This window comes from Miniopterus natalensis, chromosome 6 (assembly GCF_054644295.1).
Source record: "Miniopterus natalensis isolate mMinNat1 chromosome 6, mMinNat1.hap1, whole genome shotgun sequence".
In the NCBI taxonomy this organism is placed as follows: domain Eukaryota; kingdom Metazoa; phylum Chordata; class Mammalia; order Chiroptera; family Miniopteridae; genus Miniopterus; species Miniopterus natalensis.
In genome coordinates this window covers 28,324,624-28,350,019 of record NC_142086.1, presented here as the reverse complement: position 1 = coordinate 28,350,019, position 25,396 = coordinate 28,324,624, and the positions used below count along the sequence as shown (strand labels likewise).

General features: G+C 36.8%; 1 pseudogene; it reads left to right on the top strand.

Annotated features, from left to right (window-relative positions):
* LOC107527101 (elongation factor 1-alpha 1 pseudogene) overlaps positions 1-18,988 on the top strand; it is a 38,629-nt pseudogene extending 19,641 nt beyond the window's left edge.
* The last annotated feature ends 6,408 nt before the right edge of the window (positions 18,989-25,396 follow it).

Here is a 25,396-nt window from a genome sequence, read left to right as displayed (position 1 = left end):
TCTCCATGCACAATGGTCCTTGGAGCAGCACTGACTTGCTACAGTGAGACTCGTGTTCTGACCTTCAGTCACACACTCTTCACTTTGACCGCTTACCAAAGTGTTGGCTGTCTTTGCCTCCTATAGTGCGCTGACTCAGGGGGGAACAACTGCATAAGCTAAAATGAATTTGGCCTGATTTGGGAAGTTCTAGTATGGTTTTTCCACCTTAAAAATATTTTATAGTTAGATTTCTGAGTTACTGTCTACTTCTAGGCACTATCTTTCAAGGGTATCTTGTGATATTTTAAAAAAATACAAACTTTGAAGAATTTTTACAATTGGAGTGCTCTCCGCTCTTGATGGTTGGGGCTTCATGTTTCCAGCTATTATCACATTTGTCCACATGCCCTTTCCTGTTAGAAAAAGAGCAAGTGTATAAAAGAAGCAGAAGTGGAGTAGTGTCTCTACAATTTATGTGTACAGTTCCAGACCCTACTTATTACTTGGGATTGGTCTAAAACTTCAGGCAGTGTCTCCAAATATGCATTTGATAGATATAAGTCTGGTTATTCTGAAGTCTGGCTCTTGTGAATATTTATCTGATGGCATTTTTTAATGATTAAAAATGATTAATGATTTAAAATGTTAATAAGTTCACTAGAGTTCTTTCCAAAGGAAAACTGTACTTTCTCTGAAAATTGTCAACTGCTTTTTTTTTCTTTTTCTTGAGAATATAAGATTGTTAATTTGAAGCTAGATTTTGTCCTCAGTGATAGCTGGGAGAACAAGCTTATTCACCTCTCTTTAGGAGACAGAATGTATTAATTAGTACAGTCTCTGAAGTAGTTGAACTAAAATAACTCTACTTTCTTTTCACAGTACCTGTTTTAGGCTTGCAAATATTCAAATTTCTGTCTTGTAGGCAATAATACTATATTTTCAGATTCACTTTTTACAAGTATAGAGGAATTTATTGATGAATAGGGGGAAGAATCTAGAATTTCAAGATTTATATAGTATTTTCCCATAGCTGCTATGCTTTGTTTAATATCCAGCATTTATCACTGTGCCAAGTATATAGTAAGTAATTAGTGAACAAATGAATGGATCTATATACTTACATTTCAATGTAATCTATGAAGTTATTTTAACCATACGTATTCCTGATATATATGGCTATCAATCAACCATGACTGATTCATTCAATTGGTAAAATGGCTTAAAAGACATTTCCAAATATTGTGTGTTTTGGTTTATATTGCTTGACTAGATTTGAATATTTTAAGTAATTTTGTGGTAAAAGATGATAGTGGTTCTCTTTAGAGATTTTCTCAAATTACTCCCAGTAAGCACTTACATTTGCACTTCTCTGCTCCCTTGGTGATAGGTGAGGTCACATTCCATACTTTGTTCCATGCAATATAAACAGACTGACTGGTTAACTCCTGATTGAGACTATAAATACTAGTGTCTGATTTACTATGCCCTTTCTTTTCCTTTGCTGTAACAACTGGCCATGTTCCAGAAAATGTCTGCTCTATCAGCATGTGTCTAAGAGTGAGGACAAGGCAGATCAGAGCCCCAAGTCAATCTTCTATGGAGGATATTTTTTATTGTAACATAAGCTAACCCATCCTGACTGATACTGTGTTATCATGAAAACCATAGGAATAGTATTTCTGGAATAAAGGATTGATCAACAGTTCTACAGTAAGTTGAACTACTTACTGTAAGGGCTACAGAATGCCTGTTACATATGATTACAAAGAATCTACTTTTGAATTTTTTTATTTCAGTGAGAATAGTTTCCATAGAGTGATAAATATGAAACCAGACTGCAATAGGTTCAGGAGTAAGTGAGAAGTTGGGAAATAGAAAGACTGATTATAGAAGACTTGACATTTTTCTGTGAATGTGAGGAGAAAAGTGAGTTCATAAATGGAGGGAAATGTGAAATTCAGAAAAGTGGTTTTCCTTCAAGATAGAAACTTAAAGCATGTTAAAATGTTGATAATATGGAGGCAATGAGAGTGAGGGGATAAAAAATGGGAAATAATAAAAAGGGCAGAGACTCTGAAAAAGGAGGAAAGATGAAATTCAGAAGCCAGACAGAGGCATCAATCCTAGATAGGAGAAAGAACCCCCCTTTGAGCATAATAAAAGGGGAGGAGTAAAGGTTTGGTGGCAGGAAGCTGGAGGAAGCGGAGAATTTTGATAGCTGGGAAGTGTAAGATGATGTCATCTACTGATAAATGAAGACATGGAAAATCCAAAGGAGAGTAGAAGGATACATGTGAATATTATTAGTGTAATATGAAATTTCTGTAATATGAAAGTTCAGTCTCTTACCATTTTTATATAAAATCAAAGAACAGAGAGAAGAAATATGATGCCCTGGTTGAAAATCAATACCCATGTCTAAATTTCCAGGATAATATAATACCAGTAACTTATTTATTGCTAATAAAATAAGCTGGCTACATTTAAATACTTTACTCTTATAAAAAATGTTGTGGTACATATATACAATGGAATATTACTCAGCCATAAAAAATAATGAAATCTTGCCATTCACAACAGCATGGATGCACCTAGCATAAGCTAAGTAAAATAAGTCAGTCAGAGAAAGACAAATACCACATAATTTCACTTATATGTGAAACCTAAAGAACAAAAAAGAAAATATCCCACTCTTAAATTCATATACTCTTTCCCAAATATTTCTATTATCCTATCATCAGAGTTATGAAGTGTTGCATTAGATTTATAGTTTCAAGAAGGTAAAATAGAAACCTTTCCATCCTCTTCTATTGAAGGCCATAACAAAACAACATAGAGTTAAAGAAACAGAAATATAAGCCCCATGTTTAATCAAACTCAAAGGCATATATAATACTAAATTATAATATTTTAAAAGAGAAAACAGGTAGAGAAATTTATAAAAATTTTAGCAGAGAGAAGATAGATCAGATTCAAGTAACTCTGTGTTGTGGAGGAAGTGGAAAGAGCTGATAAAATGTAAACCAGTTCACCCCAGATTATTTCAAAAAAGGCTCTGCAATTAAGAGCATGGAGAATAGCAAAAGGTAGTGGTTAGACAGAGACTGAAAATAAGTGTTTGAAGGTCTGTGTATGGAGTTATTAGGCCCCAGGTGTCCACCGCAACCTGGAGCCTCCCTTCTACAACTCTGAAAGCCAGGAGGAATTTGTTTCAGAGAAAGCGAGTCAGCTCCAGACACTGAAACAGCAAGCACAAAGAAAGGCAAGCATGAGGTCTTGTCTGGACTGAAGATGAAGAGATTAAGTCTAAGCCTGTGATACCCCAACCTCTGTGTCAAACCTGCCTCCTAAGCATCAGCAGTGAGGCTCACAGCCCCAACACAGGAGGTTAGAGGAGCCAGAAAATTGATATATAGACAGTGACATTTATAGCATCTGAAATGGAAATAGCAGCTTTTCATCTAATTGTTTTAAAAGAAGCTCACCAGTTGGTATACCACACCCATGCATAGAGAACTACAATCAGCTTTTTAGCTCCTCACTCTTATAGAAGACAAAGAGCAAGGAAAGCTTTCAGTGTGGAAGAGAAAGACCTAAGCAAACCAACTAAATCTAACAAAGGAACTCAGAGGAAATAGAGATAATGAGGAGAAAAAATTTAAAATAAAAGAACATTCAGTACCTTCAGGTAGTTAAGAACATGTTGTAACTTTGACATAAAGGCATGTGTTACAAAAAGATGAGAAATAAAACAAGAAAAAAAATCAAATTAAATTTCTGAACAGCTGAACTTAAATAAAAATGTAAAATATGTAGAATATAAGGTCAAGAGGACCACCCAGAAAGTATGATTAAAATGAAAAGAGGAACACTGAAATTAAAAAATATATGAAATTTAGGAGATCAGTACCCAACTAATAATAGCAATTGAGAGAAAGAAATAGACAAGAAGTAAATGATCAAAGAAATGATAGAAGAAAATCATCCAGAATTGAAGAACATAAAACTACAAACTAAAGAACTTAAGAATGCCTAGTACAATTGTTATCAGTGGGATGCTTTCTGGGTCCCAACCTGTTACCAACAGAAGTGGAGTTCTTATGATTTCACCAGGAGAGGAATTTCCTGAGACTCACACAGGAGGATGAATGATCTTTATTTCCATGCAATTAAACTCCTGGGTTTCCAATGTCCCATTTTCCTCTGTCCCACCATGGAAAAAGTCCAATCTTATCTTCAGCAGGGCAAGAATTAAGGCCACTGCCCAGAGTCTCCGTTCCATATTAAAGCAAAGTCTGTTCCAGCATCTGGCTAGCTTAGCTTGTGTTCCAGCTGCAGTCCGTTGCATGCAAGGTCTGCATGGCCATGAGTCATGTGGCTGCTTAAGGCCACATGGCAGGCTAGTGCATGGGTGAGTGCATGTCACAGAGCAAGACAGTACAAGGGAGCAAGTGGGCAAGTGGGCAGAAAGAATCAAGAGAGCAAGAACTCTTTGGGAATTATAACCAGGAATTTAACCAATTAACCCTTCAAGATTCCACCCATTTGCAGTGGCTTCAAACCCATAGCCAATTATCTTTTTCCCAGGTTAGACTGATAGGCAAGCACCTTCCCTACATCACCTAGACTTCACTGCACATGCACCCAACTCCCCCTTTGCTTGATCCCCTCCCCCAGTGATCTATAGGGAATGGACTGGTGGTTTCTTGAGGAATGTGAAGTTTCAGATCCCAGGTGAAGCTGCCCCAATGACCATGCTTAAAATGTCTGGCCTCTCCTTTGTTCTTTTCCTATTATTAATATTAATAACTAGCTAATTATGACAATGACGCCAGAAAAAAAATCCGGAAAAATTTGGAGTATGTAGTACTCCTTAATGCTTTAGCTAATAAAAGTCAGTTACTAGTCAAAATTCCATTGTTCCCAATGAAACTGGAGTCACTTTCTGCAACCCCTTTTATTTGAATTTATTTCTTTGTTGATTTTGGTTACTTAACCTACCCTAATGGTTCAATAGCTCTAGTTCTTATTCCATAATAAGGAATTGACTGTATAAAACATTTTCAGACAGAACTAGCCTCCCTGTCCAATGTGCTGAATCTCACTCAAAACAAACATTAAAAATGTATTCCACTTTTTAGGTCTGGCATCTATAACTCACTATAACACAAATTAGTTGTCAAATTTTAAAACATACTAATTCCATGGTCCCATATTTAATCTTGAAAAGTTCCTACAGCTCCCAAACTTATCAAATTTTGACTTCTGTAATCAGTCACTTTCTGGCAGGCTAGAGGGTACCGGAGACACATGGGGAGAAATTGAGTTGTGTGGCTTTAGGGTGAGGGTCACATTTCTTGCATTAAGCCCCCCAATTCACACCACCAAATATTAATCTGCATTAGCCTGATAAACTCTACTGGCTCAACCATGATGATTCCCTGGGACCCCATCCCACTGCAAAGGTCTGCAGGCCCCAGGCAGATGGTGGTTGGCCTTGACATACCCTGAGATTTTTGCTGAGGGGACTCAGACCCAGCACTACACTGAGTTTGAATCTGTACTAAATAGGTGAATACCACTTGCCCCTACCTGGTCACTTCCTGAGAGCCCACTCCATGCTACTTGCATACCACCTGAGGCTCTTTCATCGTTGAGTCTAACAGAGAGTCAGCAGGTAGCAGTGTATCTTATGGTGCCTTGAGCTTTTGCTGACCTGCCTCAGACCCAGCACTGGTGGCAGTCACCTTGGTATGCAACTTGGCCCCTCTCATATGCACCCAAGTCTAGAACAGACAGCTACCAACCATGCATTGTTTTATATATCCTAAAAGGTAGCTCAGGGCTGGTTGTAAGCAGCATCTGACATTAACTTGCACCAGGTTCCTCCCAAGAGACCCCAGAACCAAGACATCTGGTGGTTGGCTTCAGACCAAAACAGAGCAAGGCCTGATTAGCTCCAGAGGCAGCATTTCCAAAGGGAGGGCTCAACAGGCACCAGAAATTGCTGGAGTGATTTCTGCTTCATGGGGTCAGCCCACACACACCAACTAGTATACTATGGCCATTGCCAATCTTCACACGTAGCCAGCCTAAGAGGCAACCCAACCCAGGGATGTGCCAACAGCAATCAAGGATCAACTTCAACAAGTGAGCACATATTACTAACAAAAAATGCACTGCTGGAGCACCTAGCTCAGAAGATCAGGAAGATTGAGCCACTGGATCCCACAGGACACCAACTATATAATGTCACACTGTCAGACTGGCAGATATAGCAGATCTACATAACACATAGAAACAAAGACAAAGATGCAGCTAAAATGGGAAGACAAAAAAAATATGTCCCAAATAAAATAAGAGGAGAAATCTCCAGAAAAAACAACGACCCACTAAATAAAATGAAGGCACACAAAATATCAGATACAGAGTTCAAAACAATGATTATAAGGATACTTAAAGAACTTAATAAGAAATACAACAGTATAAAAAAGAACAGAAACCACAAAAAAGAACCAGTCAAAAATGAGGGCTACAATAACTGAAATGAATACACTAGAAGAGATCAATAGCAGATTAGATGAAGCAGAGTATTGAATCAGTAATTTGGAAGACAAGGTGGCAGAAAACACTCCATCAGAACAGCAAAAAGAAAAGAAAATTAAATGTGGACAGTTTAAGGGACCTCTGGGACAATATCAGGTGTAACAACAATGTATCCTAGGGGTACAAGGAGGAGAAAGAGAGCAAGAAATTGAGAACCTATTTGAAGAACTAATGACTATAAAATTCCCTAACCCAGTGAAGGAAAAAGACACACAAGTGAAAGAAGGACAGAGAGTCCCCAAGAAGAGGAACCCGAAAAGGCCAATACCAAGATGCATCACAATTAAAATGAAAAGTTTAGAGAAAAACAGAATCTTTAAAGCAGCAAAGAAAGTTACCTACAATGGAGCTCCCATAAGACTGTCAGCTGATTTCCCAGCAGATACATTTCAGGTCAGAAGGGACTGGTGGTGAATCAAAGTGGTGAAAAGCAAGGACATACAACCAAGGCTACTCTACTTAGCAAGGCTATCATTTAAAATTGAAGGAGAAATAAAAAGCTTCCCTGACAAGAAAAAGCTACAGGAATTCATCACCATCAAACCAGTATTACAAGAAATGTTAAAGGGACTTTTTAAAGGAGAAGGGGGAAAAAAGAAACATAAATATAAATAATAAAATGACAATAACTACATACCTATCAATAATCACTTTAAATGTAAATGGGTTAAGTGCTCTAATCAACAAAATGGAAGAATCGCACTACCTGATATCAAACTATACCACAAGTCCATAGTAAACAAAACAACATGGTACTGACATAAAAACAGACACATAGACCAATGGAACAGAAGAAAGAGCCCAGAAATAAACCCATGCCTTTGTGGTTAGTTAATATTTGACAAAGGAGGCAAGAGCCTACAATAAGGTAAAGACAGTCTATTCAACAAATGGTGTTGGGAAAACTGGAAAATATGTGCAAAAAAAATGAAATTAGACCAACTTCTTAAACCATGCACAAGAATAAACTCAAAATGGATTAAAGATAATAATGTAAGACTGAAAACCATAAAAATCCTAGAAGAAAACATAGGCAGTAAAATCTCGGACATTTCTCATAGTGATATATATTTTTAAATATCTCCTCTGGCAAAAGAAACAAAAGAAAAGATAAAAAATGGGACTTGCTCAAACTAAAAAACTTTTGCACAGCAATAAAAACAAGAAAACACCCATTAACAAAATGAAAAGACAACCCACTGAATGGGAGAACATACTCACTGATACTTCTGATATGGTGTTAATATCCAAAATTTATAATGAACTTATAAAACTCACCCAAAAAAGCTAAACAATCCAATTAAAAAGTGGGAAAAGGATCTGTATAGACACTTCTCCAAAGAGGACATATGGATGGCTAATAGTCATATGTAAAGATGCTCAATGTTACTAATCATCAGAGAAATGCAAATTAAAACCTAAATGAAATATCACCTCATAGTTGTAAGAATAGCTGTCATCAATAAATCAACAAACAACAAGTGTTGTCAAGGATGTAGAGAAAAGGGACCCCTAATGCATTGTTGGTGGGGATGCAGATTGGTTCAGCCACTATGGAAAGCTGTATGGAGTTAGCTCAAAAAATTAAAAATGAAACTGTCTCATAACCCACCAATACTACTTCTGGGAATATATCTGAAGAAACTCAAAACACTCACTCGAAAGAATTTATGCACCCCTATTTCACTGCAGTGTTATTTTTAATAGTCAAGATTTGAAAGCAGCCCAAGTTCCCATCAGTAGAATGAGTGGATAAAAAAGGTTTGGTAACAATGGAATACTACTTGGTTGTTAAAAAAAAAAAAAAAGGAGGAAATCTTACCCCTTGCAACAACATGGATGGACCTGGAGAGTATTATCCTAAGTAAAATAAGTCAGTTAGAGAAAGACAAATACCATATGATATCACCTATGTGTGGAATCTAATGAACAAAAAAGTACACAAACAAAATAGAAACTGACTTATAGATACAGAAAACAGATTGGCAGCTGTCAGAACAGAGGAGTGTTAAAGGGCTGAGTGAAAACAGTGAAGGGATTAACAATAAAAAACAACAACTCATGAACACAGACAACGGTATGGTGATTACAAGAGGTCAAGGGGGTTAAGGGTATTAAAGAGGGTAAAGGAGGGATAAATGGTGACAGAAAGAGGCTCAGCTTTGGATGGTGAATACACTATACAATATAAAGATGCATTATAGAATTGTACAATTGAAACTTACATAATATTATTAACCAATGTCACCTCAACAAATTCAATAAAATTTTTTAAAAGACATAGAGTAACTGAATACATAAGAAAACAAGAACCATATATATGCTCTCTATAAAAGACATACTTCAGGTCAAAAGACAGACCCAGAGTCAAAATAAAGGGATAGAAAGAGATATTTCATATAAATAGAAACAAAAAGAGCTCAAGTAGCAATACTTATATCCGACAAAATAGACTTTAAAACAAAGGTTATAATAAGAGATAAGGAAGGACATTAGTTAATGATAGAGGGATCAATCCAACAAGAGGATATAACTTTTGGAAACATTTATGCACCCAATACAGGAGCACCTAAACATATAAAGCAAATATTGCTGGACATAATGGGAGAGATCAACAGTGATACAGTCATAGTAGGATACTTTAACACCCCATGACGTCAATGGATAGATCTTCCAGACAGAAAATAAACAAGGAAACAGTACCTTAAAAGACACATTAGACCAGATGGATTTAATTGATATTTTTAGAGCATTTCACCCCAAAGCACCAGAGTATACATTCTTTTCAAGTGCACACAGAATATTTTCCAAGATAGACCACATGTTAGGACACAAAACAAGTCTCAATAAATTTAAGAAGACTGAAATCATATCAAGCATCATTTCCAGACACAATGGTACAAAACTAGAAATCAATTATAAGAAAAAAACCTGAAAAACACACAAACATATGTATTGAGTTTAAATAACATGTAACTAAACAATGAATGAGTTGAAAACAAGATCAAGGAAGAAAGCAAAATACCTTGAGACAATTGAAAATGAAAACATAGTTACCTAAAATCTATGGGACACAATGAGAGAGGGAAATGCATAGCAATATAGGCCTACCTCAAGAAACAAGATAAATCTCAAATAAAGACTCTAACATTAAGCCTAAAGGAACAAGAAAAAGAAAAACAAACAAAGCCCAAAGTGAGTAAAAGGAGGGATATAATAAAGATCACAGCAGAAATAAACAAAATAGAATCTAAAATAAATACAAAAGGTCAATGAAACCAAGAGCTGGTCCTTTGAAAAAATAAAGAAGCCTGAAAACCTTTAACCAGACTGATCAAGAAAAACAGTGAGAGAAACCAAATAAATAAAAATGAGAAATGAAAGAGAAATAACAAATGAAACCACAGAAAAACAAAGGATTATAAGAAAATACTATGAATGATGCATGGAGCAAATTGGACAATCTGGAAACAAAATGAATAAATTCCTAGAAATAGACAATTTTCCAAGACTGAATCAGGAAGAAAAAATAATCTGAACGAACCAATTACAACCAACAAAATTGAAGCAGAAATAAAAAATCCCAACAAACAAAAGTTCTGGAATGGATGGCTTCACAGATGAATTTTACCAAACATTCAAAAAAGAATTAACACCAATCCTTATGAAACTATTTCAAAAAATTCAAGAGAAGGGAAGACTCCCAGACTCAGTTTAGAAGGCTAACATTACCCTGGTTCCAAAAAAGATAGACACTAAAAAGAAAGAAAATTGTAAACCAATATTCCTGATGAACACAGATGCAAAAATCCTCAAGAAAGTATTAGCAAACCCGATCCAGCAAGACGCTAAAAGATCATACACCATGATCAAGTGGGATTTTTTTCCCCTGAGATGCAGATAGGTTTAACACCCACAAATCAATTAACATGAAATACCATATAAACAAAATGAAGGATAAAAATCATATGATCACATAAATAGATACAGAAAAAGCATTTGACAAAATCCCACACCCATTTAGGAAAAAACTGTGAGCAAAATGGGAAGAGAGGGAACATGAACTCACAGCTAACATCATAATCAAATGGGGAAAACGAAAGCATTTCCTTAAGATAAGGAACAAGATAGGGATTTTCATTTTCACCACTTTTATTCAACATAGAATTGGGATTACCAGCAACAGCAATCAGACAAAAAGAAGAAATTAAAGGCATCCAACAGGGAAGGAAAAAAGTAAAACTGACATACTTTGCAGATAACATGATGCTATTGAGAACCCTAAAGATTCCATCAGAAAACTACTAGAACTGATAAATGAATATAAGAAAGTAGCAAGATACAAAATAAATATTCAGAAGTTGGTTGCATTTTTATAAACCAATAATGAACTATTAGAAAGAGAAACTAAGAAACAATCCCATTTACAATTGCATCAGAAAAATAAAATTCCTAGGAATAAATTTAACCAAGGAGATAAAATACTTATACTCAGAAAATTATGAGACACTGAAGAAAGAAGTTGAAGATACAAATAAATGGAAGCATATACCACTGATAAGAAGAATTAACATTATTAAAATGCCCATACTACACAAAGCAATCTATAGATTCAAAGCAATCTCTATCAAAATATTAATGGTGTTTATCATGGAACTAGAACAAAAAATCCAAAAATTTATATGTAACCAGAAGAGGCCCTGAATAGCACAGCAATCTTTAGAAGGAAGAATAAAGTTGGTGGTATCATGCTACCTGATATCAAAATAGTCTACAAGGCTATAGTAATCAAAACAGCATGATACAGGCATAAAAACAGACACATAGGTCAATGGAACAGAATAGAGAGCCCATAAGTAAATCCATGCCTTTACTATCAATTAACATCTGACAAAGGAGACAAGAACATATAATACAGTAAAGACAGTCTATTCAATAAATGGTGTTGAGACTATGGGACAGATATGTGCAAAAAAATAAAATTAGACCATGTACTTACACCATACATAAGAATAAACTCAAAATGAACAAGACTTAAATGTTAGATATGAAACCATAAAAATCCTAGAAAAAAACATAGTAAAATCTTGGACATTTCTCATAGCAATATTTTTTCCTCTGGCAAGGGAAACAAAAGAAAAAACCAAATGGGACTATATCAAACTAAAATGTTTTTGCACAGCAAAGGAAACCATCAACAAAATTAAAAGACAACCCACTGAATGGGAGAACATATTCACTGATACTTCTGATATGGTGTTAATATCCAACATTTATAACGAACTTACAAAACTCAACACCAAAAATCCCAAACAATCCAATTAAAAAAGGGGAACAGATCTGAATAGACACTTCTACAAAGAGGACGTGCAAGTGGCCAATAGTCATATGAAAAGATGCCTAATGTCACTAATCATCAAAGAAGTGCAAATTAAAATCACAATGAGATATCACCTCATACCTTCAGAATGGCTACCATCAATAAATCAACAAACAACAAGTGTTGCTGAGGATGTGGAGAAAAGGGAACCCTCATGCACTGTTAGTGGGGATGCAGATTGGTGCAGCCACTGTGGAAAGCAGTATGGTGTTTCCACAAGAAGTTAAAAATGAAACTGCCCTATGAGTCAGCAATTCCACTTCTGGGTATATATCCAAAGAAACCTGAAACACTAATTCAAAAGACTATATGCATCCCTATGTTCATTGCAGTGTTATTTTTAATAGCCAAGATATGGAAGCAACCCAAGTGCCCATTAGTAAATGAGTGGATAAAATCTGTGGTACATATATACAATGGAATATTACTCAGCCATAAGAGAATGAAATCTTACCATGTGCAATAGCATGGATGACCTAGGGGGATTATACTGAGATAAGTCAGACAGATTTCACTTATATGCAGAATCTAAAGAACAAAATAAGTGAATAAAGCAGAAACAGACACATAGATAAAGGGAAAAAACTGATGGTTACCCAATGGGACAGAAGCTGGGTGAAAATGTTGAAGGAATCAAGAAGTACAAACTGGTATTTACAAAATAGTCATGGGGATAAAAAGTACAGCATATAGAATATATGTAATAACTAAGTATGATGCCAGGTGGGTACTTGAAATACAGGAGGTGGGGTCACTTAATAAATTATATGATTATCTAACCAGTATGCTACACCAGAAGCTAATATAAAATAATATTGAGTGTCAGCAATAGAAAAATAAAATTAATAAAAAAGAAGATGAATTTATCTAAGTCTTACACAGTTTTAGCCCCAAACTCTCTCCTATAATGGGTTCAAGAATACCTGCTCAAGGGTAAGGACAAAGTTTATCTTTTTCCTTGTATTCCTTTTATATCCAACTTTCTCCTTCTTAGACACTCCTATACTCACATACATTCTATTTCAACACCATTTACAAAAGCCCCTATGCATATCTTATTCAAGCACATTTTCTTAGGAGTTAACAACTCAGCCATTTTTATAAACAGTATTCAGTTTGGAATCATTTAATACACTTTGATATATACAAATGGAGACAAGGTATAGAAACTATATGTGATATTATGGACTGAATAATGTCCCTCCAAAGTTTATATGTTGGTGTTCTAACACTTATTATCTCATAATATGACTGTATTAAGAGAGATCTCAGAAGAAACCAACCCTATCAACACCTTGATCTCAAGCTTTTAGCCTCTACAACAGTGAGAAAGAAAATTTCCATTGTTTAAGCCAGGCAGTCTGTGGTACTTTGTTATGACAGCCCCAGCAAACTAATACATGTATAAAATTTAAAGCAGAGGTCCTGGCCAGTGTGGCTCAGTTGGAGCATCATCCTGTACACCAAAGGGTCACAGTTCAATTCCCAGCCAGGGCACATACCCAGGTTGCAGGTTCGATCTCTGGTCAGGGAGACAACTGATCGATGTTTCTCTCTTTCCCTCTCCCTTCCCCTCTCTCTAAAATCAATTTAAAAAAATTAAAGCACAAGAAGGAAAAAGGTGATACAATGACACCTGGTAGATATTTAAGTGGAAGGAAAGAAGGAAGGCAAGTATAAACTTTCTTAAGAATATGGTTCAATACCTGAAGATCTCAGTATTAAAGATTACAGTTAGATAAAAACTCAGAGCTGGAAAAGACATGACATCTCTTTTTTCATCTTGCTTTTTTCAGTTGAAAGTAAAGGCTCAGAGAGGTGAAGCTCCAAGTTCACTCACAGTAAAAGGAAACCAATACCCAGTTCTAGGAAAGGAGCATGGTTAAAAACTCAGAGGGAAATGCTATGCCATTTCCAGGGGCACGGTGATTAGAAACGCAGAATACCCTCCCAAAATTTGCCTCACAGAGAGGATGGCTGGTGGTCCCATTTCTTTTCTACAATTTTGACAGTGTAAACTCTGGGGTTGGGGTTGGGGAGACACCTACTAATAAGGTCTCCTGGTGGCTAACTGGGCTCAAACAAACAAACAAAAAAAGTCAGAGCCTAGCAGCACAGGGGCCTCTGATGCAAATGGCCCTTCACACAAAGAAGCCTGCACTGAACTGCCTGCCTCCACGCTGAACTTCTGCCTCCTGAGCCAGCCCTTATAAAGGTTTCCCAGAATCCTATTTAAACCAATAGGATTGCAGCTTTCCCTGTGCAATCAGAGCTGTGCAGCTCGGACCAACCAGAGTGGATCTATTCTGACTAATCAGGACAGTCAGTGCTTTTTGGGCCGGAGCTGCCTAGCTGAAGAGGGGTCTAGTCAAAGGCCTCCTGATCCTGGGGTAGGCGCACACCCCTGCTGTTTTCACAGCCATGCTGGATCACTGTTGAGCTGTTGGCACTGAATAACGCTTCCTTCGTCACTGTCCCCCAAATTGGAGATTTCTATTCGTACTGAATTGGTGCTAAGACCATCAGCTGACAGCGGCAAACCCTCTAACTCTTCTTCCTACCAGTTCCGTCCCTCCACTCACTTTCCCTTCATTCCAAACTTAAAAAGAGATGTGTTTTTATAAATGATATATTATTGAGCAGAGTGACATGGGATAGCTTTGGGTTGTTGAACCCCAAACCACCTAATTACCCATTTTGATCGATGCCAACCCTTGGCAGAGATCACAAGTAGAGGATGAGCTGGCAGGAGCTGTCTTTAGGGAGTGCTGAAGTAAGATCAAGATTTTTCTCTAAATCTCCCTACAGAGAGACATATTGGGAAGGAAAGTCAATCATTTTTTTAACAACAAAAAAACCTTTCCATGGAATCTCGTTCAAAACTAAATATATAAGTCACTGTAGCAAGATCTTTTGTGTCTGCTCTGCCCATTGTCTATATTCTAGCTGCTTTGGGGCTTGATTCAAAAAGGAGGTAAGTCAGATTTGAGTTCAGAGAACAGAAAGCTCCTTTGTTTTCCAGGAATGCTAGGCTGAGGTAATATACCACATTTATAGAACCCTCACCAAGGGGGAAAATGGCAGGTTTTCCACTAAGAAATAATTGCTTTTGGAATGATAAGAAGGGAAGTTACTCTTGCATAAGCACGTCTGTCCTGACTGGATATAATTTTTGTTTTTAGTTTGCTCTTTTAGGTCAGATGGTATAAATTATCATATTCAGACAGTTTAACTTTGTTCAACTATAGTTTGATTTTCTGGCATACTAAGTCTAACTTAAGTGTTAAAATAAATTGGAGCCAAGCTTTACATTCAAACCAAGTCATAAACTCTACCATATTTGAAATTGAGGTGGTTGCTTACCAGCTTGAAAAGATTGAGTATTGATTTCATCATCTATTGTTTCCTATAAAATTGCATTTATATTAATGCCAAATTCCAAAAATAAGCAACTAAATGAGTTTAATGTGAACACTTAATACTTTCTAAATTCACTGAGCATGGTCACAGCAGCTTTCATTCCCTGGGATTACATACATACTGTGGGCATTATTGTACCCAGTTAGGAAATTATAAATATAGAGCCAGTTCTCATGATTCACTTTGGATCTATTCTCTTTTGAGTTTGTGTTGAGTCTACCCAATCAAAGTCAGCTTCTGATCCCATTTCTTCCTGAATTGCTTCTTGGATTCAGGAAATATAGTTTTCTTTCAAAGCCAGGTTCTGGTTCTTAACTTTGCCCTTTCCCCTCCCTGCTTTCAGACATTTTTTGTTTGTTCCCAGACATTCATTCAAAAATGCAGTGAGCATCTACTAACACATGCATGTGATTATGTACACATGTACATGTGCATACACAAGGACATAGAAAATCTTCAATTGATAAGAACTCAGTTTATAAATTTCCAACCTCAAACCAAGCCTTGCACATAACACACCAGAGTCCTTATGATTTGGCATCTTCCTAACAACCCTTTCTTTTCTCCTGATCTCCCCCGTGTCATACTATACACTCCAGAAACACTGACTTGCTTGCAGCTCCTTTTCACCGCTGGTCTTTGAACATGACCTATACCCTAACTGGAACAAATCCAAATCCTCTTTATCCATGGACATTTCTCTATCATTGTTCAGTCTGAATTCAATAGCCACCTCCTCTGAGGTGATTATTCTGAACTTCGGATAACAGCCCAGCTGGCCAATGATTTTGCTGGCTTTGATTTTGAACTGGTGAAACAAGAGGCAGAGAAACTAGTGAGATAATAAATTTGTGTTGTTTTTAGCTGCCACTAAAAGACACCAATTTATTGCTTGGTTGAACAATCCCAAGTAGTGCCTTCCCTCCATTCACTTTCCCTCCATTCCTAAGGCAAGGGAGGGAGGGAGGGAGGGAGGGAGGGAAGGAAGGAAGGAAGGAAGGAAGGAAGGAAGGAAGGAAGGAAGGAAGGAAGGAAGGAAGGAAGGAAGGAAGGAGGGAGGGAGGGAGGGAGGGAGGGAGGGAGGGAGGGAGGGAGGGAGGGAGGAAGGAAGGAAGGAAGGAAGGAAGGAAGGAAGGAAGGAAGGAAGGAAGGAAGGAAGGAAGGAAGGAAGGAAGGAAGGCAGGCCAGTATAAACTTTAATCACTTTAACAACTTTTGTTCAGTACCCGAAGATCTGAGTTTTAAAGACTGAAAAGGTGAAACCACTAATGTGGGTGACTTTGCCAACCTCAGAAGGAACAATCCCAAGGAATTCAAACTCCTTCTCCTAAGCTTTATTCTTTGTATGTCTCTTTCATCTAGACTATAACTTGCAGGATTGTTTCCTCAACCTCTAAGATAATTCCTAGAATACAATAGTAGTCAATAAATACCTGATTAATAAACTATCAAGGGAATAAACTCATGCAAAAGTAATTGCTCCCTTTATTGTTCAATTCAGAACACTGAGAAAGTGTCTGTCAAGGGGCAGACATTTAATAAGCCTTTACATCTATGGCCAATGGATTATACAGCACCTCCCGCACCCCCCAATTGACATGAAATTGAATTTTTAAAGCTCGACCAAGCTAGATGCCTTGGAAATACAAATAAATTGGTGTCTCTAGTTTCAGCTTAAAACAACACAAATTTATTATCTCCCTAGTTTCTCTGCTCCATGTTTCACAAGGTCAAAATCAAGATATTCACTAGCTGGGCTGCTATCAGAAGACTCTTGGAATAAACCCCTTCCAAGCTCATTCAGGTTGTTGGCAGAATTCAGTTTCTTGCCAAGTAAATCTAAGGTCCTTTCTCCTTTGCTGGCTGTCAGCCAAGGGCTTCCCTTATCTTTTTTTTTCCTTCTCTTTTTAAATTAAATTTATTGGGGTGACATTGGTTAATCAGATCATATAGGTTTCAAGTGTACATTTCTATTGTATATGATCTGTATATTGCATTGTGTTCCCACCACCCAAAGTCAAATCATCTTCCATCACCATATATTTGGCCCCTTTACCCTTCACTACCCTCCTGCTCCCTTCCCTCTGCCTTTATCTTTTAGAAGCTTACTTAGGCCTAGGCCTTGCTTGTGGCCCCTGAAGTTTAAAACCAGCAAAGCAGCTTTTATTGCAATGGGTTGGCTGCCAGAAAATGGGTTGGTTGGGTGTCATGAAAAAACCCCACTAAATCAAAGCCAAATTGGGAAAGGAAAAGACATATCAATATTGTCATCATTGGACACGTAGGTTCCTGCATGTCTACCACTATTGGCCATCTGATCTACAAATGTGGTGGGACGGACAAAAGAACCATTGAAAAAATTGAGAGGGAGGCTGCTGAGATGGGGAAGGGCTCCTTCATGTCTGGGTCTTGGGTAAACTGAAAGCTGAATGTGAGGGTGGTATCACCATTGATATCTCCTGTGGGAATTCAAGAGCAGCAAGTATTATATGACCATCACTGATGCCCCAGAACACAGAGACTTTATAAATAACATGATTACAGGCACATCTCAGGCTGACTGTGCTGACTGTTGCTGCTGCCGGTGTTGGTGAATTTGAAGTAGGTGTCTCCAAGAATGGGCAGACCTGTGGACATGCCCTTCTGGATTACACACTGGGTGTGAAACTACTGATTGTTGGTGTTAACAAAGTGGATTCCACTGAGCTGCCCTACAGCCAGAAGAGATATGAGGAAATTGTAAAAAAGTCAGCACTTACATTTTAAAAATTAGCTACAACCCTGACACAGTAGCATTTGTGCAAATTTCTGCTTGGAATGGTAACAACATGTTGGAGTCAAGTGCTAACATGCCTTGATTCAAAGATGGAAAGTCATTTGTAAAGATGGCAATGCCAGTGGAACCATACTGCTTGAAGCTCTGGATTGTATCCTGCCACCAACTTGTTCCACTGACAAACCCCTGTGTTTGCCCCTCCAGGATGTCTACAAAATTGATGGTATTGGTACTGTCCCTGTGAGCTGAGTGGAGACCTGTGTTCTCAAACTTGGCATGGTGGTCACCTTTGTTCCAGTCAGTGTTACAACTGAAGCAGTCTGTTGAAATGCACCATGAAGCTTTGAGTGAAGCTCTTTCTGGTGACAATGTGGACTTCAATGTTGAGAATGTGTCTGTCAGAGATGTTTGTTGTGGCGATGTGGCTGGTGACAGCGAAAATGCCCCACCGATGGAAGCAGCTGGCTACACAGCTCAGGTGATTATCCTGAACCATCCAGGCCAAATCAGTGCTGGCCATGCACCTGTGCTGGACTGTCACACAGCTCACGTGGTTTACAAATTTGCCGAGCTGTGGGAGAAGACTGATCATCGTTCTGGGAAAAAGCTGGGAGATGGCCCAAAGTTTTCGAAATCTAGTGATGCTGCCATCATCAATATGGTTCCTGGCAAGCCCATGTGTGCTGAGAGCTTCTCTGGGCCCTTTTGCTGTTTGTGACATGAGACAGATAGTTACTGTCAGTGTCATCAAAACAGTGGACAAGAAGGCAGCTGGAGCTGGCAAAGCCACCGAGTGTGCCCAGAAAGCTCAGCAGCCTAAATGAGTATTATCTCTAACACCTGCCACCCCTGCCTCAATCCGTGGTGGAAGAACGGTCTCAGAACTGTTTGTCTCAATTAGTCACTTAAGTGTAATAATAAAAGACTGACTAATGATTACAAGGCATCATAAAACCTTCAGAAAAACGGAGAATGTTTTGTGGACCATTTGTGTGTTTTTTGTGTGGTAGTTTTTAAGTTATTAGCTTTTAGAAGGAGTACTTTTTAATGGAAACAACTTGACCAAAAATCTTTCACAGACTTTTGAAACCCATTAAAACAAAGTTTAATGAGAATAAATAAATAAAATTAAATAAAACCAGCAAAGCAAGTTGAGTTAAATTCTTCTCACATGTGGAATCTCCTCTGATTCCTCCTTTTGCCACCTCCTTTCTGCCTCTTGGGCTGCATTTCTCTTATACTTCCAGCCAGATAAAGTTCTTGTTTTAAGCACTCATCTGATTACATGGGGGCTACCTGGATAATCCAGGACAATCTCTTTATTTTATGGTCTGTAATCGCCATCATATTTGCAAAGTCCCACTGGCGATATAACAAACATATTTATAGGTTCTGGAGATTAGAATGTGAATAATTTGGGGAGCCCCATTCTGCCTACCAAAGTGCCAATTCAAAATTATAATTTAAAAACATTTCTTGTCCATTATTTACAGGGGCAAGGAAAACCTAATTTTATATTAATAAAAATATAAAATTTAAATTTATTCATTAATTTACTTCCTTTGGCCAAAACAGAGGGGAAAATTTAAACAAAATATTTCCTATAATTTTGTTCTCTTTATTGTCTTCTGCAATTCAAGTTGGCTCATTTCTGGATCCAGATTTTAACACAGTGTATTGGTAAATACAGAATTCTTCTCCATGTGTGTTTGCCTAGACTCAAGCATATATACAGAGGTATGCAGGTTGTTTATAAAATGTCCTTTTAAAATTTATCTTTATTGTTGAAAAGCTTACAGATGTCCCTCTTTTTCCCCCCACTGACCTCCTCCACTGCCTACTGAGTATATCTCTTTGTTGGTTGTTCGTCAAATCATCATGCATTAGGCAATCCTACAAAATAAAAAAGCTAAACCTTATGCATCTCATCTAACCCATCACTGCTCTCCCAGACATGTGGTTCCCACTCCTTTCAGGAATTCTGTTTGTACAAGTGTCTGCTGCAGCAATTTATTGCCACCCTGCTGAAGTTATGGAAAGGAATGTTTTGTCCAAATATGTATCCACATTCCAGGGCCTACCAGTGTTCCGCAAGCCTAGCACCCTGCGTAGCCCAAAGTCAGTGCATATTTAGTGCTTATATGTTTAAATGTCAATGCTTTCATTTCTTGTATCTTAAAGATAAAGAAAAAGCTCCAACAGTAAGCTAAGGACTATACAGTATTGAAGGAGAATGAACAAGGCTGAATCTTTTAGTACTGGGCTAGGAAAGATGCATGCTAATTAAAAAAAGACAAAAAAAAAAAAACCAGGTCCTTTGAGGAAAGACACTGTAATACAATAGCAAGTGTATATCATAGTGATTTCCTCAGTCCTTCCCTAAAAGGGGTTTCTAAGGTAATTATAAACTGAGGAAAGGGAGTACATAGAAGCTTTTGAGGGATGTTGGATATGAGGTCTCAGTGAACAATGAGTTCAATACCCAATAACCCAAAATGTTGAAAAATAGGGGGTATATTTTAAGAGAGACACTGTCTTCTATGGACCAATAAACCAGAAAAAAAAGTAATAAAAAGCAATCCACTATATAACATTAAGTACAGTTCAATGATATTATGGACAATTTAGGCAGTGGGAGGTTAGAGTATATAGATGTGACAAAGAATGATTGTTATAAAGAAAAAGACATGATCCAATCACAAATAAATTTCAAATAATCTTTTGATAAAACTCTTATATCTGAAGTTCTTTGTCAAAGTTCTATTTCATTTCTCAAAGCTTTAGCTCAGATATTAGGTATCAAAATATCTATTTTAAACATCTGCTTATTTAACAAATACTTATTCATTGTTTATAATATACCAAGTTCTTACATTCCAGATGCAGAAAACAGACCAGAAACATAAATATGGAAATGGTATAGCGTGTGAGAAGGCAATGGGTGCAATGCCGAAAAGCAAAAGTAAAGCAGGTTGAGTGTCAGCAGTGCCGGGATGAAAAAGTGGGCAAGAATTTTAAATAGGATGGTTGTAGTGGGCCTCGTTGCGAATGACACTAAAAGAGGTGGATGTTAGCTCTTGCAATTATTTATTCTCTTCAGCATTATAATTGTCAGCTCTGCACTACTCTGAATTCTTTCTGGATACAGGTAATGCATAAGCACAAAAATGAAATAAAGACATTTGGCACCATTAACCCTTTTCTCCTTTCCCTCCTTCCTTCTTTTCATTTCTATGTTGCACCTACATTTGCCAAATGAAGAATATGTTCCAAGCACAGTACTACATAAAGGCAAAGAGAGTATGTTTTGTAAAGGGGGAGACACTTTGGCTTCACTACTCACTTTTAATTATACTATAGCAAGGGGTAAATACAGTGAGAGGGCATAGTAAGAACTACGTGCAAGTAGAGATGAGCACGGGGTGCCCTTAGAGCCCATTCGCACTGATATTTTCCTTGTTCCTCCTGTTACTTCTGAGATTTAGATGTTCTGTCTGTGTTTCATTTTCTGAGGCCACAAATTCTTCCTTTCCTTCTCTTTTACTAGCACCATAATTTCGCCTGAATGCTTCAATGTCCAGTTCTTTTCCAAACCATTTACCAAAACTGTGCGCATGTATTTATTCCAATCTGAATTTGTAACGATGACTCTCTTGAAGCTTTGCATTCCAGTTTTAGGCAGGATGTAAACATACAAATTTCTGGAACTTAAGAAATATGGAGTGTCAATAATTAATTACTCTTATTGTCAACTACCTATGTAAGATTCTTAAAACACAAATTTTGAAATGTTATTTGAAAAAATTAAAAAAAAAATCTTTATTGATTTTAGAGAGAGGAAGGGAGAGGGAGAGAGAGAGAAACATCAATGATGAGAGAGAGTCATTGATCGGCTGCCTCCTGCACGCCCCTCACTGGGGATCAAGCCCATAATCCAGACATATGCCCTGACCGGGAACTGAGCTGTGATCTCCTGGATCCTAGGTCGATGCTTCACCACTGAGCCACACCTGGACGAGCTTGAAATGTTCTTAATGTCTCTATTTTCACTGATTTCTATTCTTCCTCTGAAATGTTTTTGAATTTGACCCTTTTTCACACCCATACCATCACACATATCAATAACTTCATCAGTTCATGTCTGAATTAGTGAGCAACCTCCTTTATTGGTTCCTTTGTGCCTAGTTTTATCTAGTCTGGACACATATCTCACTAAGAATATTCATCATATCACTTGTTAACTAAAAAACCAATATAATGAGTACCAGTTTTGTGTTCAGTATTTTGCTAAGCACACAACAATTTTAGCAAGCAATATACACGGATGAAATATGTGCAAGATATATAATAAAGAAGTAACTTCAGGAATAGTTGGATGAAAATATAATGATATATATTATACATGTATAATATAAAACACACACACACAAATAAGACAAAGCAAATAATTCAACAGAAATTGGCTGAAGAATATCAGTGACCACTTCACAGAAGAGAAAATCCAAATGGATCATCAACATTTGAAAAAAATGCTCAGCTCAACTATAATCAGAGAAATGCAAACAGAAACCAAGCAATATTTTGGGGTTTTTTTTCCCCATAATAGCATTGGCAAAATTTAAAAGTCTGACAATATTGTTTTGGAAAAAATATTGGGAATATGATGCACTCAGATACCACTAGTAAGAGGGTAAATTTTTATTACCATTTTGGAGAGGAGAGCTCATTCTGAAATTACAAGTGTATATATTCCCCAATCCAGATATTCAAGGTATATGTCCTAGAGAGGCTAGAAATATACACACAAGGAGACAAGTACAAGAATATTAATTATAGTGATGTTGTAATAATAAAAAAAATTTAAAAAAGAAAGAGATAGAAACAAATTTTATCCATATGGTGGAATAGAGAAGGTCAATGGGGGTAAAAGGAGGACATCTGTAATATTTTTAACAATAAAGATAAATTTTTTAAAGCATTTATGCTGATAAGAATTAATAAGGATGACTATCTAAAACATAAAATTAACTATGAAATGGCAAGAAGCAAGTCAGCAGAATGTGGTGCCATTTCAGTACATTTAAAAACAGAAAACAATACTATGTTCTATTATGAATGTATCTATATGTGGACTGGGTGGACACACACAAAGCCCATGATAGTGGCTGCCATTATGGTTGGGGAAGAGAAATCAGCCTGGATCATAGTTTAAGCAAATATTTGTTTTATCTGTAATACTTTAAAAAATTGGAACAAAAATATAACATATATCATATTGTAATGATATATGTCATCACAATGATATACATTATTACAATGTCAAGTCATAAGTGTAAGCTATTTGTTTTACTTTTTCTTTATGTTTAAGCTTTAACCAAATTATTAATAATAAATTAAATGTAATTTAAATGTAAACTAATGATTTGTAAAAATCGTTTACTCCCAATACATTATATAGATTTTTAAATGTGTTTATATATTTAAATTATTTATTTGAAAAAATATATATTGCACACATATAAATGTATGTCACATATATAAATATATATGTTCACAGAGATATATATGTCTGTATACACACATGTACATACACATGTTATATGCATTCATACTTTTAAAATTATGTATGTGTCGTATACACACATAAAATAGAAATAAAGATCTCTGCTGATCAGAAACAGAACCTACCTGCAAAGCACTAAGAAGGGTTCAGGCCAAAAGGCCTGTTGAATACTGTGATTGCAAGCAACCACTGGGAATGAGGCATTTGGCTCTGCAAGGTACAGGAACAAAATGTGTTCCACACAAAATTATAGGAGACCTGAGCCAGATGTACTACTTAATGCCAAGGCCTAGGGAGGAGTTGCCCTATTTGGAAAAGGAGTTTGAAAATAAGGCTGTTCAATAGCAGCCTAAGAGTGTATCTTAAATAGAGTTGCAGGTCCCTGTAGATTGCTGGGGTCATAGATACAACAAAATTGCAAATTATATTGCAAACCTAACCTCAAAAAAATGAATGCCAAAATGCCTTTTAAGACCTAGTTCTGAAAGAGGGTTTAGGGTCAGGTGAAGGTGATTGCAAACTATTAGAGAGATGAAAAGAAAAGACTCTCATCCAAAAAGGGCCTGAAAAACAGAATTGCAAAACACATGAAGATGATCAGTGAAAACAAAAGAAAAGTAAAAAATCAATATGGCCTGGCCGGGCATGGCTCAGAGGTTGAGCACAGACCTAGGATCCAGGAGATCACAGTTCAACTCCCCGTCAGGGCACATGCCCGGGTTGCAGGCTCGACCCCCAGTGGGGGCATGTGGAAGGCAGCCGATCTACGATGACTCATCATTAATGATTCTCTCTCTCTCCTTCCTTCCTCACTCTGAAATCAATAAAGATATACTTAAAAATAAAATAAAATAAATCAATATGAATTTACTCTGGATAAAATAATGCTACAGTCTAACTGAAATGAATGACTGAACAAAGAGGAAATAGATGGCTTGAATATGAAAAATATATTTATTCTTTAATCTTAATAAATGGAATAAATTCTAGACTGGACACAATTAAAGAGAGAAATAGTAAACTAGTAGATTGTACTGAGGAATTCATCCAGAATGCACAACAGTAAAATAGGGAGACTTTAAAAATATGAAAAAGTTGTTAAAATATATAAAAGATAAATTGAGAGGCTTGAACACATTTTTAATTGGGCTTCCAAAGAAATGTCATTTAGATTGACAACAGGCTTCAGTTGCACCTTCAATTGTAATGGCAAAATAAAAACAACTTCAGAAATACAAAAATTAAGAAAGTTTACTCCCACCCCTTACCATTACTGAATTATGGTTGTACATTAGGATATGACTAAGCAATAAGGAAAACTTTGAGCATTAAGAAAAGTAGGGCCCAAGCTCCCTGGCTGTCCTCGAGGCTGCCCTGTGGGGTTGCTGATGACAGTGACATAAGAGGTAGACACTGGGCCTGTCAGGACAGAGTTCTAAAATACTAAATTCTAAACCTGAATAAATAGGCTGTTTGACTGAAAAAAAAAAAAAAAAGGAAGAAGAAGAAAGAAAAGGACACCTATAAGGAAAGCAAACGTTAAAATAAACATTGGGAAACACAGACAATAATGAAATATTTTGATAAATTTAATAAATTAACAACTATAAAATTTATCTATTTTTGGTTTAAAATAAGATAAAAACCACACACTAAAGAAAAATGAAAG